The sequence below is a fragment of the Eurosta solidaginis genome, chromosome 3 (assembly GCF_040869045.1).
Source record: "Eurosta solidaginis isolate ZX-2024a chromosome 3, ASM4086904v1, whole genome shotgun sequence".
Classification (NCBI taxonomy): domain Eukaryota; kingdom Metazoa; phylum Arthropoda; class Insecta; order Diptera; family Tephritidae; genus Eurosta; species Eurosta solidaginis.
Window position 1 is genome coordinate 4,095,908 of NC_090321.1, and position 25,650 is coordinate 4,121,557.

Consider the following 25,650-nt stretch of genomic DNA (forward strand, 5'->3'; position numbering starts at 1 on the left):
CAGGTTTCATCTATAGTTAGAAGCATAGTAAAAACATAAAAAAAAATGCGTAAACAAGATGGGCGATGTATAGATTAACTTTTGTAGATGTATATGGGGTATTCCATCCCATTTCGACCAATTTTGAACCGGACCCCTTTAGAATTGGCTGAAAGTTTTTCTTCTTTTTCTAGCTTACGAAAGACGTTTTTCAGAAGTTTTTCAAATTTTTTCATCCAACTCAAAAAAAAGTTATGAATTTAAAAAAACACCGTTTTTGTTTTCAAAATGCTATAACCGTGATTGACGCTTCGAATTGACTTCATTAAAATTCAAATTATAACAATAATTATCATTTATGCGGCGCCTAGGCAGCTTTGACAACGTTTGGGCCGAATTTTTTGATAAAATTCTACGAATTTATATCAAGGCATCAAGATTTCCATTGCAGCATTTCAGGCGGCTACTTTAACGACGTTGATGAAAAATTGTATACGACTTTGGAACTTAGAGTAATCATATAGTAAGCACTTATAGAAACCATAAAATTAACAAAACAGTTTGAATATCCCCAGACATTTGTTTTTAACAATACAAACTGGCTTCGAGTAGACAAATAGCGTCATTATGCACTTTATACAAATGTCACATGACTGGCTATTTTTTTTTTTCCTTGTAATCCGTATACTTTTAATTTTTTGTTTATATTTATTATGTAAATTTTAAAATGTTTGCGTTATTAGGTCTTCACTTAGAAAATTGTCTGCTTAGTATCTCGTGTCGTTTTGCTTTATTGCATTTTTATTAAAAAAAAGCAAAAGCACGTCAGCTCGTTATCAAGTTATCTAATTAAAACTTATTTGTCTCCAGCGTATTTTTTTATGTAAGCTGTGTATAAAATACTATCGAAGAAGCAGATATGGGTCACGTGAATAAAAAAAATCCAAACTATCTCGTTGTTTAAAAAACTTTAATTACCTGTGAAAACTTTTATATATGTACATTGTTTGCCATATTTTTATAGTGTTCGTTTCTATAGTTCAACACTAAATTTTTCACTGTGTACAACTTTGAGTTTTGGTAAGTACAAATGTACTTGCTACATATGTTCATACGGGAAAACATGAATATATTTGACAATACATATATGTATACCCTGCAGCAAATCTGCACTAGTTCAGAAGTATAATTTTAAGGGGCGATACTAGTTCTAATTCTGTCCTCTCGCAGTGCTTTCAACTGACAATTTTACCATTGCGATGCCATACGAAATTTGCGCTTTTGCGGATTAGTTCGATTTATTTCTGAATATGTAAGTAGTTAACTACTCTGTTATCTGATAAACTAGTTTGATGTTTCACTTTTTATGTGTGTATGTATGAGACTACTTATGTTTGGATGTATTGTACATACATATTTAGAGACATAGGCCCGTAATCATAGTCGCTGGCTAAAATACTCTTTAGTTAAAATCTTGCCTAAATTAAAAATGGGATTTAAAATTTTGGTCTGTCATAGACATATTAAACACAGTTTTCAGCTAAAATAAGCATGGACAGGGTATCCGTATGAAAAAAAGGTATTGATTGGCGCTATGAAGAAATTTTAAAAGTTCACCCTGTTACTTACAACCGTGGTTACTTAACTCCACGTAAAAAAATGGTAAACAAACTCTTACAATACCACAAAAATTGTCAAAGTACCTGAAAACGCGTTTTGATTATAATCCGGTGGCGGATAATTATCATTCAATTCTATTTAAAAATTATTAGCAAACGTTTTGTAAAAATTCGCTGTTTTTTATCAGCCGTCAATTTAAAATCGAGTGCACAATCTTTTAATTGAACATGAACATACTTATTTAAAGAAAATTTACTTAATTTCGTTCTTAAAAAATTATTTAAATTTCGCAACATAAACGAATAAGTAGTTAACGCAGATTTGGGCTCCTTAAAGCAAAGGCCTAGCCTAGTTGCTTTGTTATCCACTCATATACTCGTATTCATGTTGAATAGTTTATATAGTTTGTAAGAATGTTGTAAAGAAAAGTTGTTTGCATTAAGGCAAATGTGACGGCCAAAATGACCTTAAATGATAGGTGGCCCTAACCGTTAAAGCCCTTTAATTTAATAAACCCGAAACCGAATACGGATCTCTAACATCGATACTAATAAGTATGCAGGACATTCAATGATAATCAGATTAAATCAAATTTATGTTTGTCTTCGCAAAATCAGCATGTATAAAGGGAGTTTAGTATAGTTTTCCATAGGAGAGAAGTGACCTAGAATGTTGAGCCATTGTACATGGACCTGCAGAGTGTAAGTCCCTTTTACATTAGAAAATCATTGAACTAAAGTCGATCATGACATAGACTAAGGGGTGATAAAGGGGGGAATTGATTCAGCAGCGCCCGTACCAAGCAGTTTTTAAAACTTTTGTTGCAAATTCTTGTTGTATTCCGTGTTTTATTTCACGCTTTCTTTTAAGAGGAATGGGCAAATGTAAAGAGGAATAGAAGACATAAAAGGAAATGCCAGCAGAATTGAATTCAACAATTCTGTAATGTAACTCAATAATTAGAAGTTATTCTTTTATTAATAGATATTCAGAAAAAACCGAATAATTGCCCTCAAACGGCTGCGAAACTGGTAAAAATTTTATCAGCGCAAAACGGCTTTTTAGTCAATTCTTTTACAACCACATCAACGACATGAAAATGTTAAACTTTTTTCTTTGCAAAAATATCTTGACAGAGTAAAATTATTACTTTGCGGCTTCCGAAATTAAAACGCGTCATTTGACACCTCTCCCGAAATTTTTTGACATGTATTAAAAATCGACGCCTGTGGTGCGGAATAGTCTTAATTAAAGATTTCGCATATGTGGAGCCAAGTCAGCATCGCACATTTTAAGATTGTGTAATTTTCGTCACAAACATATTAATTCGCATTCTAGGTATAATAAATTAGCTCCTGACGTATATTTGTTTATCTGGGTAGCCTTTTTTCACTTCCATTTAAGTTCATCGCGTCTAAATAGCAAATTGTTTAATTTCTCGCAACTTTTGACAGCAGAACACCAACTTAAAACCTATTTTAAAAAATTAAAATCGCGCTCATGTCATTTTAAATTTAAAATACTTTTTTAGAGATAAAATAGTATTTAAGCGGACTATAACAGACTTAAGCCTCAATTACTGATACTTAGCATAGACTTGACTTGACTTGGCGTAAACTTGGCAACTTAGCCACGATTATACTCCACTTGGCGCATACAATCTGGCATCATAATCAGCGTTGAAATTTATTTTTAAAAAATGTAGAGTTTTGTGAGCTCGAGGCCTTGCTTTAAATAAAACACTGTGTTAGTATTCACACATTTATTTGGTCGATATTTCGACTTCAATCTGAAGTCATTTTCAAGACTTTTTTTTTATTTTTTTTTTATTTTTTTAAAAACACAACATGAAAAGAAAATAAACAGAAATATATAATTTATATATGTATGTGATATAAATTATATATTTCTGTTTATTTTCTTTTCATGTTGTGTTTTTAAAAAAATAAAAAAAATAAAAAAAAAAGTCTTGAAAATGACTTCAGATTGAAGTCGAAATATCGACCAAATAAATGTGTGAATACTAACACAGTGTTTTATTTAAAGCAAGGCCTCGAGCTCACAAAACCCTACATTTTTTAAATAAACAATGCCATCAAAAATCAAAAATTATTTATTTTTAAATAAATGTCAATTTGTATGACAAAATGTCAAAAGGAAATGGAAACAAAGGAATGGCATCTCAAAATGTAAACGTCACTTAGAACTTACATAGAAAATCAAAATTCAACAGACTTCTAAGTCAAGTTAAGTGTTGCCAAGTTTTGAGTAATCAGTAACATGCAATGTTCATTTAACAGAACTGTAAGTGACAGTTCTCAAGTGAAGTCTATGCTAAGTATCAGCAATGGAGCCTTTAAAATGATATTTAATTTAGAACCATGTTTAAACCAATAAATCTCGTATTTTATTTCGACTATGATTATGGGCCATAGTATTTAAAGGTCAGCCAAATGTCAAGGGTAATTGATTTTTCAACTAAATTCGCACAGATAACAATATGAAGGGCTAGATTATTATAAAATAAAAAGAATTTATGTCTCAAAATTAAGCAAAATTAGAAAACACTGTCACACATACATACATATGTTCGTACGTATGTCCCATCAATTTGTAAGAAAAAATATAAAAAAGTACCTACATCACGCCGAAACCGGTTTGTTTCAAAACCAAATTTGACAAAGGGTGACGGTAAATCGTTTCAATATACATAAATCAAATTTGTAGTTATTGTGCATATAACTATTACACAATAATGTTAATTTATAACATGTAATCAGCGTTTCAAACAATCAGTTATAGGAATGAAGTATAATCATGGTATTGAGCATTTTAAAATTATAAGTAAACAATGGTCCTGAGTGAGAGCACACTTCACTTAGAGTGGGACTGAAAGGGTAGAGTGCTTTTTATTTTTAATCAGCTTCCAGACAGGTTGGGTTTGAAACCTGCAGCATTTAGCTTTTACTTTATCGTGCGTGGAAATACATAAAGGTAGTTCAAGGTTTTGGGCTTTGCAATAGCAAAGCCAAGCTACGGATCGTGAAGAACTTTTTCAGTTTTAAATTTTTTCTTTGAACAATTTTTTTTGTATTGACAGTTGCTGATTTGCTATATTATGTTGAGAAAATATATTTCAGTTTTTGATGTTGCGTATTTGCAATGGCGTCGTAAATGCAAATGCCAATATTTTGCTGGTGCATTGTGTAAATATGCTACACCAGTTTGCAAATGCAATGATGCTTGATCATTCGCACAAAATCCTGAACTTCCTTATATTTTTTTTTTTAATTTGGAAGCAATTTCTTAAGCCTATAACTTCGGCACAAGCTATGTTAATCTCCAATTCTTAGCAAGTACATAGTTTAAAGATTTTGTGGCGGTGAAAGGTGTATTTCTTCGCAATGTACGGAGCGATGGAAATGCTCATGTCGCACACCTAGATCAAATCACCTAACTCAAAAATCTGAAATTTGGAAGTGATGAGTACCACGGGGCTTCTCAACTCAATACCTACCGAACTGTATATTCGATATACATATGTATGTATTAACACCGTCACTAATCAGTGAGAAATAAAATTTGCATTAACGCATATGTGTGAGCCATCAACTTTTTCTCGTTTTCTGAACATTGCGTTTTTTTAGTTTATCGCTGATTTTGGTTTAGCTGTGCGATATGTACAAAAAATAAATTTTCAATTTTTGTTTGTAAAATTAGCGTCTTCTCAAATTGACTTTCACAGCACACGTACCATTCACATGAACAGAAGCGTACACAAAAAGGAAATAACAAAATAGCAATAAGAAACAAATTGGTTAAACTCTTGTATATGGGGTATTCCATCCCATTTCGACCAATTTTGAACTCGATCCCTTTAGAATTGGCTGGAAGTTTTTCTTCTTTTTCTAGCTTACGAAAGACGTTTTTCAGAATTTTTTAAATTTTTTTCATCCAACTCAAAAAAAGTTATGAGTTTTAAAAATAAACACCGTTTTTGTTTTCAAAATGCTATAACTTTTTCAAAAATTGACCGTTTGGGATCTTTTTTTTTTAATTTGTTTTTAAGTTTACTTTTCGGAAAAAATACAAAAAAATGTTTAAAGTTTTTTTTTTGTAATTTTTCAATTTTTCGAGATTTTTCGAATTTCGCCATTTTTTTTTTTCTCATAAAAAACTTCAATCAATTCTGCAATCATCCCCACTAATCCCGGAGTGGGCCGATTATTTTTTTTTATTTAATTGAAAAAAAAACTTTAAAAATTTTTTTGTATTTTTTCTGAAAAGTACATTTAAAAACAAATTTAAAAAAAAAAGATCCCAAACGGTCAATTTTTGAAAAGTTATAGCATTTTGAAAACAAAAACGGTGTTTTTTTTTTTTAAATTCATAACTTTTTTTGATTTGGATGAAAAAATTCTGAAAAACGTCTTTCGTAAGCTAGAAAAAGAAGAAAAACTTTCAGCCAATTCTAAAGGGGTAGGGTTCAAAATTGGTCTAAATGGGATGGAATACCCCATATATAAAATATGCATTTTTTACTATATCAGTTGATCCTTATTAACATGCTGCAAAATAGTTATTTGTTTAAAAACGTCGAGGGGATATTCAACAAATCGCACAATATAATGGTTTATTGCGAAGTTTTCTGCAGAACGATATAAAACTAAAATGTTTATACACGTACTAGAATGGCAGGAAAAACATTTACAACGGAATATAACAACGATATTTAAACATTTCAGCCTTTTTCAAACTTCCTTTCCCGTCTTACATATATTACAAATGTCTCATGTTGTTAATGAAACGTGTTTGTCTTCCGACGCTCGACGATATGAAAAAAGAAAACTAACCCATACAGCTTTCATTACAAAGAGTTTCACACTTTCTTTTGATTTTATACGGCTTCAAACGTTTCTTAGTTCAAAAATTAAAAATTTTCCAAAAAAAAACTACCTAATCATTTAAAATTGAATTCAAAATGCTTACACTTTTACTGAAGTTTTATAAATACTTAAAACATTGACTTGAAGCGTCATTGTAAGAAAAATTTTACGAAATTTAATACGAAAGAGACTACGGATAAATATCGGCACTTCAAATATTCTACTCGCCACTGTATATTCATATGAGTATTGAAATATGCACATAATATGTAGGATAAAAACTACTTAATTATAATGGCATGAAAAAAATGTTAACGGAATTTAGTTTTTTCGTAAAGATTAGGAGCTATAACGATCATTTCTAGTAGTATGTAGTTTAATATTAGTAATATTAACAGCTTCCCTGTCCAATGAGTCATATGTGACTCGCAAGAGCGTATTGAAATAAGTTCATGAGTCACATGTGACTCATTTCTTTATACAACTTAAAGACGCTCTCTTGGCATGAACGTGTCGTTTTATATTTGTGAATTCTATGTGAACGTATATCAAAAGGCTTAAACTTTAGGAAAATGAAAGAAAATTTCGAAATTTTTTTCTGATACCTTTTTCTCATTTTCTTCAATTTTTGTATATACTTCTAACTTCAATTAAACAAAAAAGCACACTAATACTCGCTTTTGACATTTATATATCAATTTACCGTTATTGTGATTCGAAACCTTAAATTATTTCTTATGGTCCTATATGTTCACATGTGACTCATTGAACGTGGTAAACAAAATTGTGTTTGCTACGTTCAGGAGTCACATTTGACTCACAAAATAAAATAACCAAAATGAGGTAAATATATGTCAAATTATTTATAAAAATAATATTTTATAATATATATTCATATTATTCAATTAAGCAATACAAAAAAAATTATGGGCGTGGGGCATTCTCAAAGCGCTTTGTATGGGGACAGGGAAGTTGTTAATATTTACGACGCAATTCCTTTTCAGGTTGATACAACCACCTTCACCTAGCCTAATGGCAAGAAAATAAAACATTAATGCCAGAGTTGTCCGTCTATGCGGAAGAAAACCCTTTCCTTAACTCCCGGTTTCGACTTTCTTCGCTGGAAGTCACCTCTCCAAATGGATAGGGAAGGCTTCTCTCTCTACTGGCACAGAAAAATTGTCGAGTATACTAAAGCTTATAATGAGAACCAGCTGTCATATAACACTTCCTTGCAAATAAACAAAAATAATTAAGCTCATCAATTCTTCAATATTAAATAAAATTGAACACATATTTCATAAAACTGATGAAGATATGACAAGTGGCCCGTGTAGGAGTAACAGGAACACTATGATAGTGACCAACAGATGGGATGATTATAATCGTGTATCAGTTACCGCTGGATCTCACGCACGTGTTCCCCCAATAGGCTCAACGTACAAATAAATAAATATACGCTAATAATATAAATAAAAATATCACTCACAATAGCAATAACACTAACACTAATTATTTACCATATGATGACTTTTGTAACTTCTGAAGAGTACAATCTATATACATACATACATATGCATGCATTTACTGCGAAAAAAACTTTAGATATGGTCGTGATTTCTATTAAAACACAATTAATGTATTTAGCTTTCCACATATGTATTTATATAACGTACATAAATAACATACATTGTTGTTGTAATACGTATTATTTGTCTATCGCCAAACCCCCATTCCCGCCTTGCCTTGATGTTTTCTATTTTTATACAATTCTAATTAATGAATGCAATATTTGTTTACGACGTCATAAATGAAATAAACGCCAATGATACACATTGTATCTTCTATTTATATGTTACTATACCCAGTTGCAAGAGTAAACGAATCTGGATATTTTATATATCAAAATAGGTATTTATTTATTCATCCTCAAAATAGAAACTGCTTCAGCCCTATATGATAACTTCTGCCAAAATTGTGATATGTCACTGTAATATTTTCGAAAACCAAAAACAACCACTCGCGCTTTTTCGACGTCGAAAAAATTAACAGGAAAAACATGAGGATCATATTATACTTATTTATACTTTTGAACTATGAAGGGCTTGCAGAATATGATTTCAGATGTTGACGAAAGTTTTAATTGTAAATGTTCGCAAAAACCCCCTCCATGGTAAAAATTCAAGAAAATGAACTAAAGAACTGTCGTTAATAATAATTTTTTCGTAGCATCCGTTACAGATTTCGAATAGTTCAGATTAAATCAAGACTTGGCAAAATATGGACTTAAAGAACCTAAATACGAGTAGACAAAAAGGGGCCATAAACAAATTAATAATATGCAAATAGCACTGGACATTGTAAAATTAAACCAGGGTACTGCATTTCTAGCGCAGTTTGCAATTTTGAAAACAAAGTAACTCTGAGTTGTGGCAGGCTCTCAACAAAAGTTTTTCCAATAAATTTCATTTCGCTGCGCGGAATTTCAGTCAGTCTGAGTGGCTTGAGTCTCAATTGTCAAGTGGGCCCCAACTTAAGTGAATATATCCCTCCTAAGAGTGGCTTAGCCCTTTTAGTCTGCTGAATAGCATCCGCCGCCACTTATTCTTATCGAGTGCTGAGAGACAATCTTCGTCCCGCATACATAACCGATTCACGCAGATCTAGTTTATCGCTCAACACGTTTCCTCGTTTCCGAAGCCCGACGTCGTCACGCTCGTTTCATGGACCAATCTCCATACCCACCAGCTGGCTGTCAGGGAAGATGGCTGCCATATTAACTATGCGTATACAGCAATACCGTTCATGCATACTCTGTGTCTGAGTCCAGGAGAAACATCGTAATGAACGTTACTGGATGTGTGCAAAAACTATTTCTCCTACCCTTCAGACCACTTTGTGGCAGTCTGTGAAAACTGAAATGTGAAACTCTAAGCGAGTACCTAGGATGCCTTTTTCTTGATAAAGAGGGACTGTGTCATGTTGGATACATAGTTGGACTTAGTGCTGAACATTTTTAGTGTAGTAAGCAATTCACTATTAATAAATACTTAGTGCCAGTGGAAATGAAAATATAGTGCACTGTACCCAAATGTAATTCGTTATCAAATTTAACTGCTTAGCATACATTTGGGTATATTCATTTCAGTTCATCTGAACTTGGCCTTTCTAATTTGTTTGTATATTTAAACCAACATAAATAGTAGCTGTTTATAAGTAAGTGCACACAAGAAAGAATTTTTATTTTATCAGAAAATAAGAACCAAATAATAGAAAACGAAAGAGCACAAACAAAATAAGCTATAAATTGTATACACGTGTAGCACAACTGAATAATGACCTGTAAATTGTGCTACATCAAAAATATTTAAATTGATCTATTCATGACCATCTGGTAACTCAAAAATTAAAAAAAAAAACCACACAAAAGAAAATACAACATATATAGCCTAGCGGAAAATCACGTTCCTTCATGATTCTACCAAAAGGTCATGGCATAGGGCAAGTGCATAAAATACTACAAATGCAAACATGACGGCATACTTTCTAACAAAAACAAAAAAAATTATAATGTAAGAAACTTATTATAAACCCATTCACTCATTTAAAAAAAATCTTAAATGAAGTGCTCCATCTAAGAAATAAACAAAAACACTAAAAGAAAATTTAAACAATTATGCAATTGAAAAATGCAAAAAAATATATAGTGCTGATAAAAACCAGAGAGCCAAAGAGCAAAGAAAGTGAAATGAATAATACATTTCTTATAAAGCATATACAATTGAAATAAAAGCGAACTGCTGTTTTTCGCTCTCATTAAAATCTGTTATTCAACACGCAAACCAAATAATAAATAATAAAAGTTTTGCCATAAATGCTGCTGTAATAAACAGTAATTCAATAAAATACATAAATGAATTGAATTATTTAATGTGCGCTTTATGAAACTATGATTCTTATAAAGAAAATTTATAAAATGGTTTTGCATTCGCTTTTTGACCAGGACGGTTCCAAACCAGGCCGCACCAATGTTGTGAAACATCAAATTGACACTGGAGATGCGAGGCCGATCCGTCAAGCTCCACGTGGTGTCCCACTGGCGAAGCGGGAATTTGTGAGTCAAATCGTACAAGAAATGAGTGACAGCGGCGTCATCGAACCATCAGCTAGTCCATGGAGCTCACCGGTAGTACTTGTAAAGAAGAAGGATGGAAAAATGAGGTTTTGCGTGGACTACCGGAAGTTGAATGACTTTACGAAAAAGGATAGCTACCCGTTGCCAAGAATTGACGACACTCTGGACTCGCTATCTGGTACGAAATGGTTTTCCACACTGGACTTGAAAAGCGGCTACTGGCAAGTTGAGGTGAAGGAGGAAGATAAAGAGAAAACAGCCTTCAGTGTCGGTGATGGTCTTTGGCAATTTACAGTGATGCCTTTTGGACTTTGTAATGGACCAGCTACTTTTGAGAGACTCATGGACCAGGTACTGAAAGGACTACATTGGAAAACATGCTTGGTGTACCTGGACGACATCATCGTATTGGGCAAGAGTTTTGATGAACATCTTAAGAACTTGGAGGAAGTTTTCCAGAGAATAGCTGGCGCTGGTCTGAAGTTAAGTCCCAAAAAGTGTACGCTGTTTAAAAAGGAAGTAAATTATTTGGGCCACAAAGTAACGGCAGAAGGTGTCTGTACAGCGAATGAAAAGATAGAGGCAGTAAGGGATTGGCCAATACCACAGAATCTGCATGAATTGAGAAGTTTCCTTGGGCTGTGCAAATATTACCGCCGATGTGTACCAAATTTTGCCAGCGTAGCCAATAGTCTCCACGAGCTAACAAGAAAAAATAAAGCTTTTGAATGGAAGGAGCAAGAAGTAGCTTTCCAAACATTGAAGGAGCGGTTGTGCGCTGCCCCAATGTTGGCATACCCGATTCCAGGAGCAACGTTTATTCTAGATACAGATGCGAGCGGATATCCTAGGAGGCGTTTTATCACAACTGGTCGATGGACAAGAGAAGGTAGTTGCATATTACAGCAGTTCAATTGGAAAACCAGAGAGGAACTATTGCGTTACACGGAGAGAGCTGTTGGCATTGGTAGAGTGCATTAAACATTTTCACAAATACCTCTACGGCCAGCGATTCCGTGTCAGGACAGAACACGCAGCGTTGAAATGGCTTCTGCAGTTCCGTAATCCGGAAGGACAATTGGCACGGTGGATCGAGCGACTTCAAAGCTATGACTTTTCCATTGAGCATCGAAAAGGTAGTACCCATGGAAATGCTGATGCAATGTCACGAAGACCATGTAGTCTGGAATGCAAGCACCGCTCAAAGGCCGAGGCTAAAGAAGACATTATAGATGTCCGGCTAATGACTATAACGTGTACGGATGAATGGGACAAGGAACAACTAAGAAAGTGTCAGCTAGAAGATACAGATCTGTCACATGTTATGCAAGGGCTCGAACGAAACGAAAGACCAAGCAGAGAGGAGATGTCAGTAGAGAGTCCCATTGCGAAGTCATATTGGGCACAGTGGAACAGTTTAGAATTGATATCCGGTTGCTTGCATCGAGTATGGGAGAGTGAGGATGGTCAATGCAAGAAGAAACTGATAGTTGTTCCCAGGAAGAGGATTCCTGACGTGCTCAGCGAGCTGCACAATGGTCCAAGTGGAGGTCATATTGGAATCACGAAGACACTCGAGAAAATTAAGCAGAGATTCTATTGGGTTGGTTGCCGTCAGTCGGTCACCGAGTGGATTGCCAACTGCGAGGTATGCAACAGAGCGAAAGGGCCCAAAACCCGAAGTCATGGCCAGATGAAGCAATATATTTCAGGTGCACCATTTGAAAGGATCGCCATGGATGTCGCAGGTCCATTTCCTACTAGCAACCGCGGAAACAAATACGTACTGGTGGTTATGGATTATTTCAGTAAATGGCCAGAGGTATATCCAATCCCAAACCAAGAAGCAGAAACAGTAGCAGAAGTGGTTAAAAACGAATGGTTTGCAAGGTATGGTGTACCAATGGAGTTACATTCTGACCAAGGCAGGAATTTGGAATCAGCTGTGTTCCAAGAAATGTGCAAGAAGTTGGGCATTCGAAAAACACGGACAACTGCATTGCATCCTCAGTCCGATGGTATGGTGGAACGCTTCAATAGAACATTGGAGGAGCATTTAAGGAAAGTTGTAGACAAGTACCATAAGGACTGGGATACACACATATCATTATTCTTGATGGCCTACCGATCGGCAGTACATGACACAACGGGCCAAACTCCCGCAAAGGTAATTTTTGGCAATGACCTTCGACTTCCAGCTGATTTGAAGTATGGGATAGATGCCGATGCGGAGAGGAATGTCAAGAAATCCACTGGTGTCTTGGAAGAAGAGCTGAGAGAGATACACGATCTGGTACGGCAACGAGCAAAGATTATGAGTGACAAGATGAAAGCGAGGTACGATAAAGCAATTAATTCGGAAGGGTTTCAGGAAGGAGATTTGGTGCTGCTATACAACCCACAACGAAAAAAAGGTTTGTCCCCAAAATTGCAGTGTAACTGGGAAGGCCCATACAAAGCTGTAAAACGGATCAAAGATGTAGTGTACCGCATACAAACCATTGGCAAACCACGAACCAAAATGAAAGTGGTTCATTTGGAGAGGCTAGCAGCGGTTAAATCGAGAGATTTGTCTAATCGGGACGATCAGACTTAGGTGGAGGGCAGTGTCACGAATATTAGCAAAACTAAGGAGTGCTGCCGTCTCTAAGCCGATGCTAAGCAGTGACGTGAATGCACATCAATAATTCAATCATTATGTATCTACATAAACGAAACAATAACTGCGTCTACATATATGTACCATGTACGTATACGAGCAGCGGAGAGTCAATGCACTAACACATGCATATATCTGAGATACTCCTATAAGTATGCAATGAGAAAAACTATAAAATTGTACAATTGTAGTTACAGCTGAGAAGTTTGAGAGCTACTGGACTAGTAGATTCTGGAAGCGCCTAGAAGATGTATAAAATTGTGCAATTTTAGTTATAGTTGGCAAGTTTGAGAGCTCATGGACAATGCTAGTAGATTCTAGAAAATGCGAACGAGGAAACCAAAGAGTATAAAAGGCGACAGATGTAGAGCCGCTGGAATTCAGTTTGATTTGAATTGCCAAGCAGTTACGACTAAGACGATATCTAGCGAGCAATAGCAGTATTATTTTGAATAATGGAGTTTCATTTGAGCTATCAGTTTGGTTATTAAGCTATTCGTTGCACAGTTTGAGTGTTATTGTGAAGTATTTTAATAAAGGCCATTTTTCCATTATTCAATATTGGAGTTATTTATTCAACAGTTTAGCGATACGAACCTAGCAAAAGGGCAAATAAGAGGATTTGCAGCAAATTCGTTACAATATGTACATAAAAATTTGTATTAACAAGAATTTTCAAATCAATATAAAAACCAAAGACTTAAAATTACGACCTGTGGCCCGTTTCAAAAAATATCAAAATCTTGTAATTAGAGCTTACAATTTTTCGAACATGTTCGAGAAGAGATTTCCCGCGAATCTCGAATTACTCGTAAGGCTCGTGAGATTCTCAAATCTCGAATTACTCGTAAGGCTCGCGAGCTTCCCGACATTCAACTTAATCTGTTGCTGTTTTATATAGACCCTACGATTTCTTCTGGAGCACAAGCCAAAATGTCCGCAAAACCACAAGTAAAAAACCCCGAAATGTATAGAATATTGCCAATGCAGCGACTGAATTGAAAGTCGAGAAGATCGCGAGTATTACGAGTAATTCGAGATTCGAGAATCTCACGAAACTTACGAGAAATTCGAGATTCGAGAATCTCGCGAGACTTACGAGAAATTCAGGATTCGAGAATCTCGCAAGTCTTACGAGTAATTCGAGATTCGAGAATCTCGCAAGAAGCCGTGTTCTTGATGTCTCGTTGAAAAATACAATATTGCGAACAAAATTATATGTATATTAAATATGTTTTGAGTTAAATGTCATTGAAGCAATATAATCCATGATACAAAAAATGGAGGTAGTTCCATTTAGTGTGACGTTAGCCACTTGACTTTTGCGGGGACAATGACAGTTTCACCAAAAACAAGCTACCAGATTGAAAAATGTTACGAATTTTTCTAATTTTGTTGGATTTCATATTAAGGAATACGACTAAATTACTTTCATAGTTATTTTAAATAAAAAAGTAAAAACAAGCCCCATGCCTTGGAAATATTTTAAAACGAAATATCAGCCTAGAAAAGAAGGTTTTTAATAAGTTTTTCGAGCTCCCGAAAATTGTTTTGGTAGAAGAAACATGGATCGGAGTATGCAAAGTAAGGGAATATAGCCTTCTTAAGTGTCCGTACGTTTGCTCAGAACATTTTGACAAAACATACACGTTTGTCAATTGCTTGCTCAAAGGAGGTCCTTATAAACCGACACCGCAATTTATTGATAAATTGGCTACAAGTCCACATTTTTTATTTTTTTATTATTGTATAATTCAAGCGTTGCGCTTTATGAGGGAATTGTTAAACCAATTTTTAGGGGGAACATTACCCTGAAGCTCTGCAGGTTAGCCACTAATTATGAGAGTGTTTTTTCCCGTTGTACTAGGGGTCACCTCGTGGCAGCCCCGCCTATGCACATTCTGTGCCCTTTTAGCATTGACATAGATATGTAGACTTTGGAGGTACACGTTTTCTCAATATGCCTTGATAAATATGCACTGTAGGGGCATGATAACAGGGCCATGCTAGAACAACAGGATTTTTCGTGTATTTTTTTTTTTCTGTCTAGGGGTCAAGCTGCCATGAAGATATAAGTCATTAACCAATGTATGAGTCATTATCCTCTATTTTTCAATAAAATTGCATGTTTTACTGTATTCTCAATCGATATGAATTCACATAAATCGTGCTAAAGCATATTATCATTGTCTCAGATGACCATTGCGTTTTCATCCTAAAGGAAATTTCCAACACGAAAACCCACAATTTCGCCTTAAACAGTAACGGTATGGCAATGCTTCTGGCAAAACAATAAACATTATGAAACTTCAAAAATCCCCAAATACGTCAAAGAATTTTGAGTGAATTACCTTCTTTTGTATTAGTTGTAGCCGGTCAATAAATTATTGTAAATATTTTTGTGTTATGATAGGCTTTTCTTGACCATAATGTTGCTTTTAGTGCAAGTAAAATTCCACTATTACGTCCCAACGTTTCGCTAAGCACCTTAGCTTCCTCAGGGGCGAAACTGTATTTATTTAAATATTTTTTCAATTTACCAACGTTCATGTCAAATTACGTTGGTAAATTGAAAAAATATTTAAATAAATGCAGTTTCGCCCCTGAGGAAGCTAAGGTGCTTAGCGAAACGTTGGGACGTAATAGTGGAGTTTTACTTGCACTAAAAGCAACATTATGGTCAAGAAAAGCCTATCATAACACAAAAATACCTTCTTTTTTGTATCATGATATAATCAACAAAAAAGTCACAAGTAAAAAAAAAAAAGTGTATAAATACTGTCCATACAGCGATTAAGTAAGAATATCGAGGAGCTCGCGAAATTTTCGAGGACTTCGAGACACGGGAATATCGCGAGAAGTCGAGTTCTCGATCTCTCGGGTCTCGAAAATCTCGCTTGTGTTCGTGAGGAAATCGTAAGATCTACTTGTAATACAAGCAAACTTCTTTTGAGAAGATGAATTTTTCAAATCAAATTCATTTGTATTACAAGACCTTTATTTGTGCGAAAATGGCCCCTGCACAGATTAATGAAACAAAATGTGCAACTTGTCCCCATTGTGCGGCGGCCACGTTAAACATTAGTTTATGCTTACAACTATAAAAAAAAAATAATTTTTTTACACGGCGAAGTCGTTAGTTAGCGGCTCTGGTTGTTGTAGGGTTCATCACTTCCCTTTTTTTTTTAAGGCGAGAGAATCGCTATCAATACCTCCTCACAGCTGGGTCGTCCTGCTTTGCAGTATAACGTTAACCAAGTGTTCCCTACACAACTAAAATAGGTCGAATTAACATTTTTTATTTTACTGTATTTTATCTTATTTATGGCCCTAAATTTTATTATTTTCATATCATTTTATTTTAGGGGTTTCATTAAAAATGGCTTCCGTTAACAAACCATATGTTGCATACATACACACATACTACCTCTGTATGTACCTACAAACCGGCAAAAAATATATATTAAATAAATAAATAATGTTAAAAAAACGCATCTCAACAAAGTTTCTGTTAGGTCGCTTTTAAATGAAGCTCAACTGCGGTTGTGACTTTTACCCACCTTGTTTTGATGTCTTTCGGCGCCGATGTATCCCCGTATATGTAAATTCGTGTATGTGCTTTCGCTTTGTTCACGGGCAGTTGTGTATCCTTCGATGGCTGTAGGTGTATTTTTTATGTTTTTCTACGCTATAAATCACATTAAATTGTTTATTAATTTTTTCGTGTATTCTTAAATTCTCCGGCTTTTGTTAATGTCTCTCGTACAAATAAACGTACTACATTTAAAACTATGTACATATACATATGTACTTCTACCTACATATACATATGTAGCCCAACTTTAATTTATCATCACTCCACTATTGTTATTATGGTCTGAAACTGTGTCGCTTTTAAATGAAGAAAATATATAAAAATCTAGTACAATATTAAAAAAAATACTAAATATAAGTTTTACACACGTGTACGCCACTTTCAATAAAAATCGCGTGAAACTCTTATGAGTTATATAAAATAGCGACCTTAGACGTTTTATTAGGACTAAATAAAATATTAAGTTAATACTAATATCTATATTCTAATATGTATGTGTATACTTGGTTAAAGCATCCGTATAAAAACCCGTAAATTTCCACGCCACATTCTTTCCTAATTTTTTGTTCTCAATATATATAGGTATGTATATATTTTTTTTTTTTTTTTTTTTGCACGAGCACTAAATTATAAACGTATTTACCACGCAACACGTCCATAAACCACAACGTCCGTTCACGCCAAACTTACTAATCTGACTGGTAAATAGACTTCAAAATGAAATGCCTATTCTATGTACATTGGCAATGTCAGGCAAAGGCGATAATACAAAGAGCTTTGCTGCTAACTGAAGCAGCGACAGCAACAGCAAAGGAATTTCAATGAGCTAGCTGAAAATATGCCGGTATGGACTAGTAAAAAAAATTAACACATTTAAACATTAGGAATTGATTACCCAGCCCCACAGAATAAAAAGTGGGATGTTCAACGGAGGAGACAGGTCAATTCTTATGGATTTTTGGTCGCTGAATACGAATCCGTTGTCAGAATTCAAAAGTTAGCTCTTGTTTTTTTTAAATCTCCCGTTTTTCGAAATTTTGAGACGAGTTTTTTGAAGTTAGAAAAAAAAAACAAGAGCTAACTTTTGAATTCTGATCCCACCTTTTTTTTTTTTGGGTCTGTGTTATTGAGCTTAAAAACAGGAAATTCAACTGAGTATTTTTATTCCAATCAATTTTTTTTGTTCACTCCAACAGAGGAAGCATTTTTGCGGCTTGCTTTTTATGACAGAAAATCTTTCTAATGCTGCTGAGAAGCCGCCATCAAAGCAAAGTATTTTACCGCTGTTATCATTAACATTAATCAAACTAACAAATCGAAAACAATTTCTCAAATGGTTACTTTATTAAATCTCCAGCACTGATGACATCTCCAGACACAATGTTGGGTACGCCCCGTGAGTCAATTGACGTTAAAGTAGAGAACAGCAATGTTAAAGGCGACAGCGACACCCAACAGCTCTCTGTTGTGAGAATCATATCGCATATGGTTAGCTTTGTGTTTGTTTCTTTGCTCGAATGTCATTGCTCATGCTCCCCAACTAGAGTGCTCGTATATTTATGTATATACATATGTTAAAGCATTTAAAAGAGCAGTGCCTTCTATATACATATACATATATATACCCATTTGACTGCACAAGAATATATAAAAAAAATTTTTGTTGTCCCCCAGGCATGCTTAACGAACGAAACGATATCATTTCGTTACGATAATCAACGTTAATAAACGAAACGAAGTCACTTCGTTTCGTTTATTAACGTTAAGATCGTCAAATTAACGTTAATTTGACGTTCTTAACGTTAATAAACGAAACGAAATGACTTCGTTTCGTTTATTAGCGTTGATTATCGTAACGAAATGATATCGTTTCGTTCGTTAAGCATGCCTGTTGTCCCCTTTTGACATGTTTACTTGTTACTTACGCATATTTCTTCTTCTTACCCTAAAAATTTTAAATGATCCCAACTTTTAGTTAATAATATCTTTTGTGGCATCCAAATCTATAGTCTTATTAAACATCTGCGAAAAAGTCTATTTCTAAATTTTTAATCTGGATCAACTCGATTGCAATACTTTCTTAACTGGTTCGACATGGCGTATGATGAATATTATATTTACTAACATCATCATTAACTGGAGCTTAACCGCTTAAGTAATTTTCGCAGTATCGTAGCAAAGCAGTTGGTTTTTTCCAACTCAGTGGAACTGTTTCCTACGTTGCAAATGCCTCAAATAGAACACTTTCGGGGTCGGAGTGCCTTTATATATTTGCAAAACATAACCTAGGCGATGCAGCCTCTACACTTTGCTTATATCAACCATAAAGTTGCAGAAATTTTTTCCCACTCTTTACTCTAAAGTTAGCCCAGCTTCCTTCGGCACCATTCGTTATTCCCAAGCATAAATCCGGAACCGTTTTAATCGATAGGGGACTATTCTCGTCAGCGCTGACTCCTAAATCGGCAATTTTGTATATATGTTTACAATTTGGAAACTGTCAAGGCTCGAAATACCGAATCTTTTTTTTTTTACCTTTATCCAGGTCAGAGCGAGTAGAAGTTACTGTAAGTTTGTTAAAGTCAATGATATCGAAAATATATTATACTCGAAAGGCCGCCATAAGTTGTGAGATAAAGTCGACAAAGTTGTGAAATATGTGCTCGCAGCTAGGTTGAAGATTTCTGTCAGAGACCAGTTATTCATTAGTTTCTAGAATCTAGTGAAGAGGTTTGAAACTTCGTTTCGTCATAATAGGATATTCTACGGAAAATTTATCTTGCGATGCCAAATGATGATTTTCCGAGTATACACTAGGACTTTGCGGATGATCTTTGTTTATAAAATAACATTTTTAAAGACGGTCTAATGCACATACATACATATTTTATTTAACAATCGAGAATGAATTCCACACAATGGAGACTCTAAACGTTTCTAGGGGAAACGAGACAATAACAGAAATCGGCACTCCCGGCAGAATTGGCTTCTCTGTATGCAACATAGCCGGCTATGGCGCATATATTTTGATTGCAATCACGGTTGCCACTTTCGTCCATTTGGACCAAAAATGGTCCTTTCCAACACTGTTTGGTCCGATGGTTCCTTTTTATCAGTTTTGGTCCTTTTTAGTAAAGGGCCACAATTTCGGTATTTTTCTATCTTCTTCTCTGCGGTAAAAGTGCAGAACGCGACCCCAAATTTGCTTGGTTGAGCATCCTGTTAATTACAAGACTAGCACGTTTCAATTTTCCATGGAACACTAACATGTTCGCGTGGAAACCGCGTGGCGTACCGAACAATTTAAGCATGCCAGTTTTCCGCGCAAACAACAAACTATGCTAGTTTTCCACGCCATTAATGAACTGTGAGACTTTTCTACGTGAAAAACTGAAAAGTTTTAGTCTTCCATGGGTCCGACGATATAATCTTCCATTTACTTAAATGGATTTCTTCCCACGACTGCTAGCTATGCGTCGCCTAGATTCATTTCAATCATTCAATTGTGGCAGAAAAGAGGCAATTCCGGTAGCAAATAATTTAGTTTTAATTTTCGTTAAAGGTTAATAAAACAACAATTTTCAGAAAGTTGGATATCTCGATCGGTTATCAAACACTCTTCGTAATAGACTTTTGTCACAAACCGAGTCAAATAAAAATGATGCCGATCCTGTACATCACTGAATAAAAAATGTTTACCTCTTGAACTTTTTACAAAGCTTGCCATAGATAGAGCCAATACGATGGCCGGCGAAAAAAATTAATTAAAAATAAAATGTATATATTTAGCACATGCAACATACAGAAATGATTATGCCTGCAAGCATAACGACGGAGTTGAGATTTTGCTTAGAGATATATCGCCGTACCATACAAAAAATAACACTTTCAAGATTGCATAGGATAATTTTGTTAAAATGTTTAAAATTCTTACATATCGTAACATACACTCGTATATTTGCTTAATTTTATTCATTATTAGCTAAGTCCGCTCAAACAGTTCAACGGCAGCCTATATTGCGGTGTAATACATTGAACAATGTAAAACTGTTTTTTTAATTATTATTGTTTTCAAATATACTCCTTCATGCAACAAAAAAAAATTTGGTCCTTTATTTGGAGATTCGGTCCTTTTTTTCAATGAATTTTGGTCCCAAATGAAAACATGGTGTGGCAACCGTGCTCGTGACCAATGGGCTCGTTATACCTTTCATGAAAATGAAATGGTACATTAACTTTGTCAGGAATCTCAAAAGTGTAAGTCCTTAATAAGTGTGCCGAAATGATCATGATGATGAGCTGAGATGATTTAGCCATGTCCGTCTGTAATGATTTAGCCATGTCCGTCTGTATGTTTGTATGGAAACTAGTTCCCTCAATTTGAGCGGGTATATTTAAGTGCCCGATTAAACATTTGTCGGAACCGGCCGGATCGGACCACTATAGCATATATCTCCAATACAACCGATTTTTCAGAAAAGCGGATTTTTCTCATATCTTCCTCAATTTATCAGATAAAAGCTTCAAACTTCACTATATGCTTTCGTATATTGCTCATAATGTTGTCTGAAAAAATTGTATAGGTCGGTATATATAGTACTAGCAGACCCGGCAGACGTTGTTCTGCCCTAAATTTGGCCTATCTGCATACATTTTAATAAGCTTTTTCCGTCTAACTCTGCCCTACCCCTCTACACTTTTTTCTAATCTCTTTGTTCACTCCTCCCTCCGTCTTTTTCGCTTCATCATCATCTTCGTCTCATTCTATCTCTTTCTCAGTCTCCTTCTCTCTTTTCTCTTCTCTCAAGTTATTCTCCTTCTTCTTCATCTCTTATTGCCAGTCCAAGAGGGTGGTATGTATTTTGTTCCAGTCCCATTCCGAGTCTCAGTCCCAGTCACACTCCGAGTCTCAGTCTCAGTCCCAGTCTTAGTCCCAATCCCAGTCCCATTCCGTCTCTATTATACTTCCCGGAAAAAAGCATCGTAAATACTAATATAGGCAAATTTATATACGAAATTTCAGGCAAATCGAATAGGACTTATGCAAATAAGTATGTGGGTATTATTAGTTCATGTCTTTATTTCGGCTTCGCATGCATATTTATCAGTTTTGCCAGGTTGATGCGACTAAATCGAATATCACAATGAACTTCTGAGCTCTCAGCAACAGCTTTCATTTGATATCAATATTACACACACATTCTAGCGGTATACGGGTCCATGTTTTGGGCTATATTTCGAGACCCTAGTCACTCAGCGGTGTAAAACTTACTCTGTATTATAGCACACATCAACAGCATCAATTTGATACCCATAATATAAAAACACATTCTAGGTGTATCCTGGTCCATGTTTTGGCCTATATCTCGAGACCGTAGTCACCCAGCGGTGTAAAATTTACTCTGTACTAAAGCATCCATCAACAGCTTCACTTTGATACCCATAATGTAAAAACACATTCTAGGTGTATCCGGGTCCACGTTTTGGGCTATATCGCGAGACCCTATCCTCCCAGTTGTATGAAAATTATCCTGTACTATAGCACTCATCAACAGCTTTCATTTGATATCCATTTTGTACAAACACATTCTAGGGGTACCCGGGTCCACGTTTTGGGCGATAGCTCGAGACCCTAGCCTCCCAGTTGTATGAAAATTATCCTGTACTATGGCACTCATCAACAGCTTTCATTTGATATCCATATTGTATAAACACATTCTAGGGGTACCCGGGTCCCCGTTTTGGGCTATATCTCGAGACCCTAGCCTCCCAGTTGTATGAACATTATCCTGTACTATGGCACTCATCAACAGCTTTCATTTGATATCCATATTGTATAAACACATTCTAGGGGTACGGGGGTCCACCTTTTGGGCTATATCTCGAGACCCTAGCCTCCCAGTTGTATGAAAATTATCCTGTACTATAGCACTCATCAACAGCTTTCATTTGATATCCATATTGTACAAACACATTCTAGGGGTACCCGGGTCCACGTTTTGGGCTATAGCTCGAGACCCTGGCCTCCCAGTTTTATGAAAATTATCCTGTACTATAGCACTCATCAACAGTTTTCATTTGATATCCATATTGTATAAACACATTCAAGGGGTACCCGGGTCCACGTTTTGGGCTATATCTCGAGACCCTAGCCTCCCAGTTGTATGAAAATTATCCTGTACTATAGCACTCATCACCAGCTTTCATTTGATATCCATATTGTATAAACACATTCTAGGGGTACCCGGGTCCACGTTTTGGGCTATATCTCGAGACCCAAGTCTCCCAGTTGTATGAAAATTATCCTGCACTATAGCACTCATCAACAGCTTTCATCTGGTGTCCATATTGTATAAACACATTCTAGGGGTACCCGGGTCCACGTTTTGGGCTATATCTCGAGACCCAAGCCTCCCAGTTGTATGAAAATTATCCTGTAGTATAGCACTCATCAACAGATTTCATTTGATATCCATATTGTATAAACACATTCTAGGGGTACCCGGGTTCACGTTTTGGGCTATATCTCGAGACCCTAGCCTCCCAGTTGTATGAAAATTATCCTGTACTATAGCACTCATCAACAGCTTTCATTTGACATCCATATTGTATAAACACATTCTAGGAGTACCCGGGTCCACGTTTTGATCTCAAGAGCTTAGGCACGTAGCGAAAAAAAGATAGACGTTGGCCGATTCTCAGACCTACCCAATATGTTCACAAAATTTCATGAGAATCGGTTCAGCCGTTTCGGAGGAGTTCAGCCTCTAAAACTGTGACAGAAGAATTTTATATATTAGATAAACACATTCTAGGGGTACCCGGGTCCACGTTTTGGGCTATATATCGAGACCCAAGCCTCCCAGTTGTATGAAAATTATCCTGTAGTATAGCACTCATCAACAGATTTCATTTGATATCCATATTGTATAAACACATTCTAGGGGTACCCGGGTCCAAGTTTTGGGCTATATCTCGAGCCCCTATTCTAGAGGTACACGGGTCCACGTTTTGGGCTATATCTCGAGACCCTAGCCTCCCAGTTGTATGAAAATTATCCTATAATATAGCACTCATCAACAGATTTCATTTGATATCCATATTGTATAAACACATTCTAGGGGTACCCGGGTCCAAGTTTTGGGCTATATCTCGAGACCCTAGTCACCCAGGAGTATGAAAATTATCCTATACTATCGCACTCATCAACACCTTTCATCTGGTGTCCATATTGTATAAACACATTCTAGGGGTACCCGGGTCCCCGTTTTGGGCTATATCTCGAGACCCTAGCCTCCCAGTTGTATGAACATTATCCTGTACTATGGCACTCATCAACAGCTTTCATTTGATATCCATATTGTATAAACACATTCTAGGGGTACGGGGGTCCACCTTTTGGGCTATATCTCGAGACCCTAGCCTCCCAGTTGTATGAAAATTATCCTGTACTATAGCACTCATCAACAGCTTTCATTTGATATCCATATTGTACAAACACATTCTAGGGGTACCCGGGTCCACGTTTTGGGCTATAGCTCGCGACCCTGGCCTCCCAGTTGTATGAAAATTATCCTGTACTATAGCACTCATCAACAGTTTTCATTTGCTATCCATATTGTATAAACACATTCAAGGGGTACCTGGGTCCACGTTTTGGGCTATATCTCGAGACCCTAGCCTCCCAGTTGTATGAAAATTATCCTGTACTATAGCACTCATCAACAGCTTTCATTTGATATCCATATTGTATAAACACATTCTAGGGGTACCCGGGTCCACGTTTTGGGCTATATCTCGAGACCCAAGTCTCCCAGTTGTATGAAAATTATCCTGCACTATAGCACTCATCAACAGCTTTCATCTGGTGTCCATATTGTATAAACACATTCTAGGGGTACCCAGGTTCACGTTTTGGGATATATCTCGAGACCCTAGCCTCCCAGTTGTATGAAAATTATCCTGTACTATAGCACTCATCAACAGCTTTCATTTGACATCCATATTGTATAAACACATTCTAGGAGTACCCGGGTCCACGTTTTGATCTCAAGAGCCTAGGCACGTAGCGAAAAAAAGGTAGACGTTGGCCGATTCTCAGACCTACCCAATATGTTCACAAAATTTCATGAGAATCGGTTCAGCCGTTTCGGAGGAGTTCAGCCTCTAAAACTGTGACAGAAGAATTTTATATATTAGATAAACACATTCTAGGGGTACCCGGGTCCACGTTTTGGGCTATATATCGAGACCCAAGCCTCCCAGTTGTATGAAAATTATCCTGTAGTATAGCACTCATCAACAGATTTCATTTGATATCCATATTGTATAAACACATTCTAGGGGTACCCGGGTCCAAGTTTTGGGCTATATCTCGAGCCCCTATTCTAGAGGTACACGGGTCCACGTTTTGGGCTATATCTTGAGACCCTAGCCTCCCAGTTGTATGAAAATTATCCTATAATATAGCACTCATCAACAGATTTCATTTGATATCCATATTGTATAAACACATTCTAGGGGTACCCGGGTCCAAGTTTTGGGCTATATCTCGAGACCCTAGTCACCCAGGAGTATGAAAATTATCCTATACTATCGCACTCATCAACACCTTTCATCTGGTGTCCATATTGTATAAACACATTCTAGGGGTACCCGGGTCGACGTTTTGGGCTATATCTCGAAACCCTAGCTTCCCAGTTGTATGAAAATCATCCTGTACTATAGCACTCATCAACAGCTTTCATTTGATATCCATATTGTATAAACACATTCT

The 25,650-nt window shown here is 35.9% G+C and overlaps 1 protein-coding gene across 7 annotated transcripts in view; it reads right to left on the minus strand.

The window, feature by feature from the left end:
• The window catches only part of PCB (Pyruvate carboxylase), a 57,825-nt gene extending 40,189 nt beyond the window's left edge, over nt 1-17,636 (minus strand). For 3 of the 7 annotated variants that reach the window (XM_067770467.1, XM_067770459.1, XM_067770465.1), the window contains exons 1-2: nt 17,378-17,567; nt 16,840-17,170 (exon numbers count right to left, since the gene is read on the minus strand). The gene's annotated coding sequence lies outside the window, so the exon portion shown is untranslated. Of the gene's footprint in view, nt 1-16,839; nt 17,171-17,377 lie in introns of those variants that run through there. The other 4 variants (XM_067770461.1, XM_067770460.1, XM_067770463.1 and 1 more) reach the window with 4 other exon arrangements.
• Nucleotides 17,637-25,650: the final 8,014 nt, after the last annotated feature.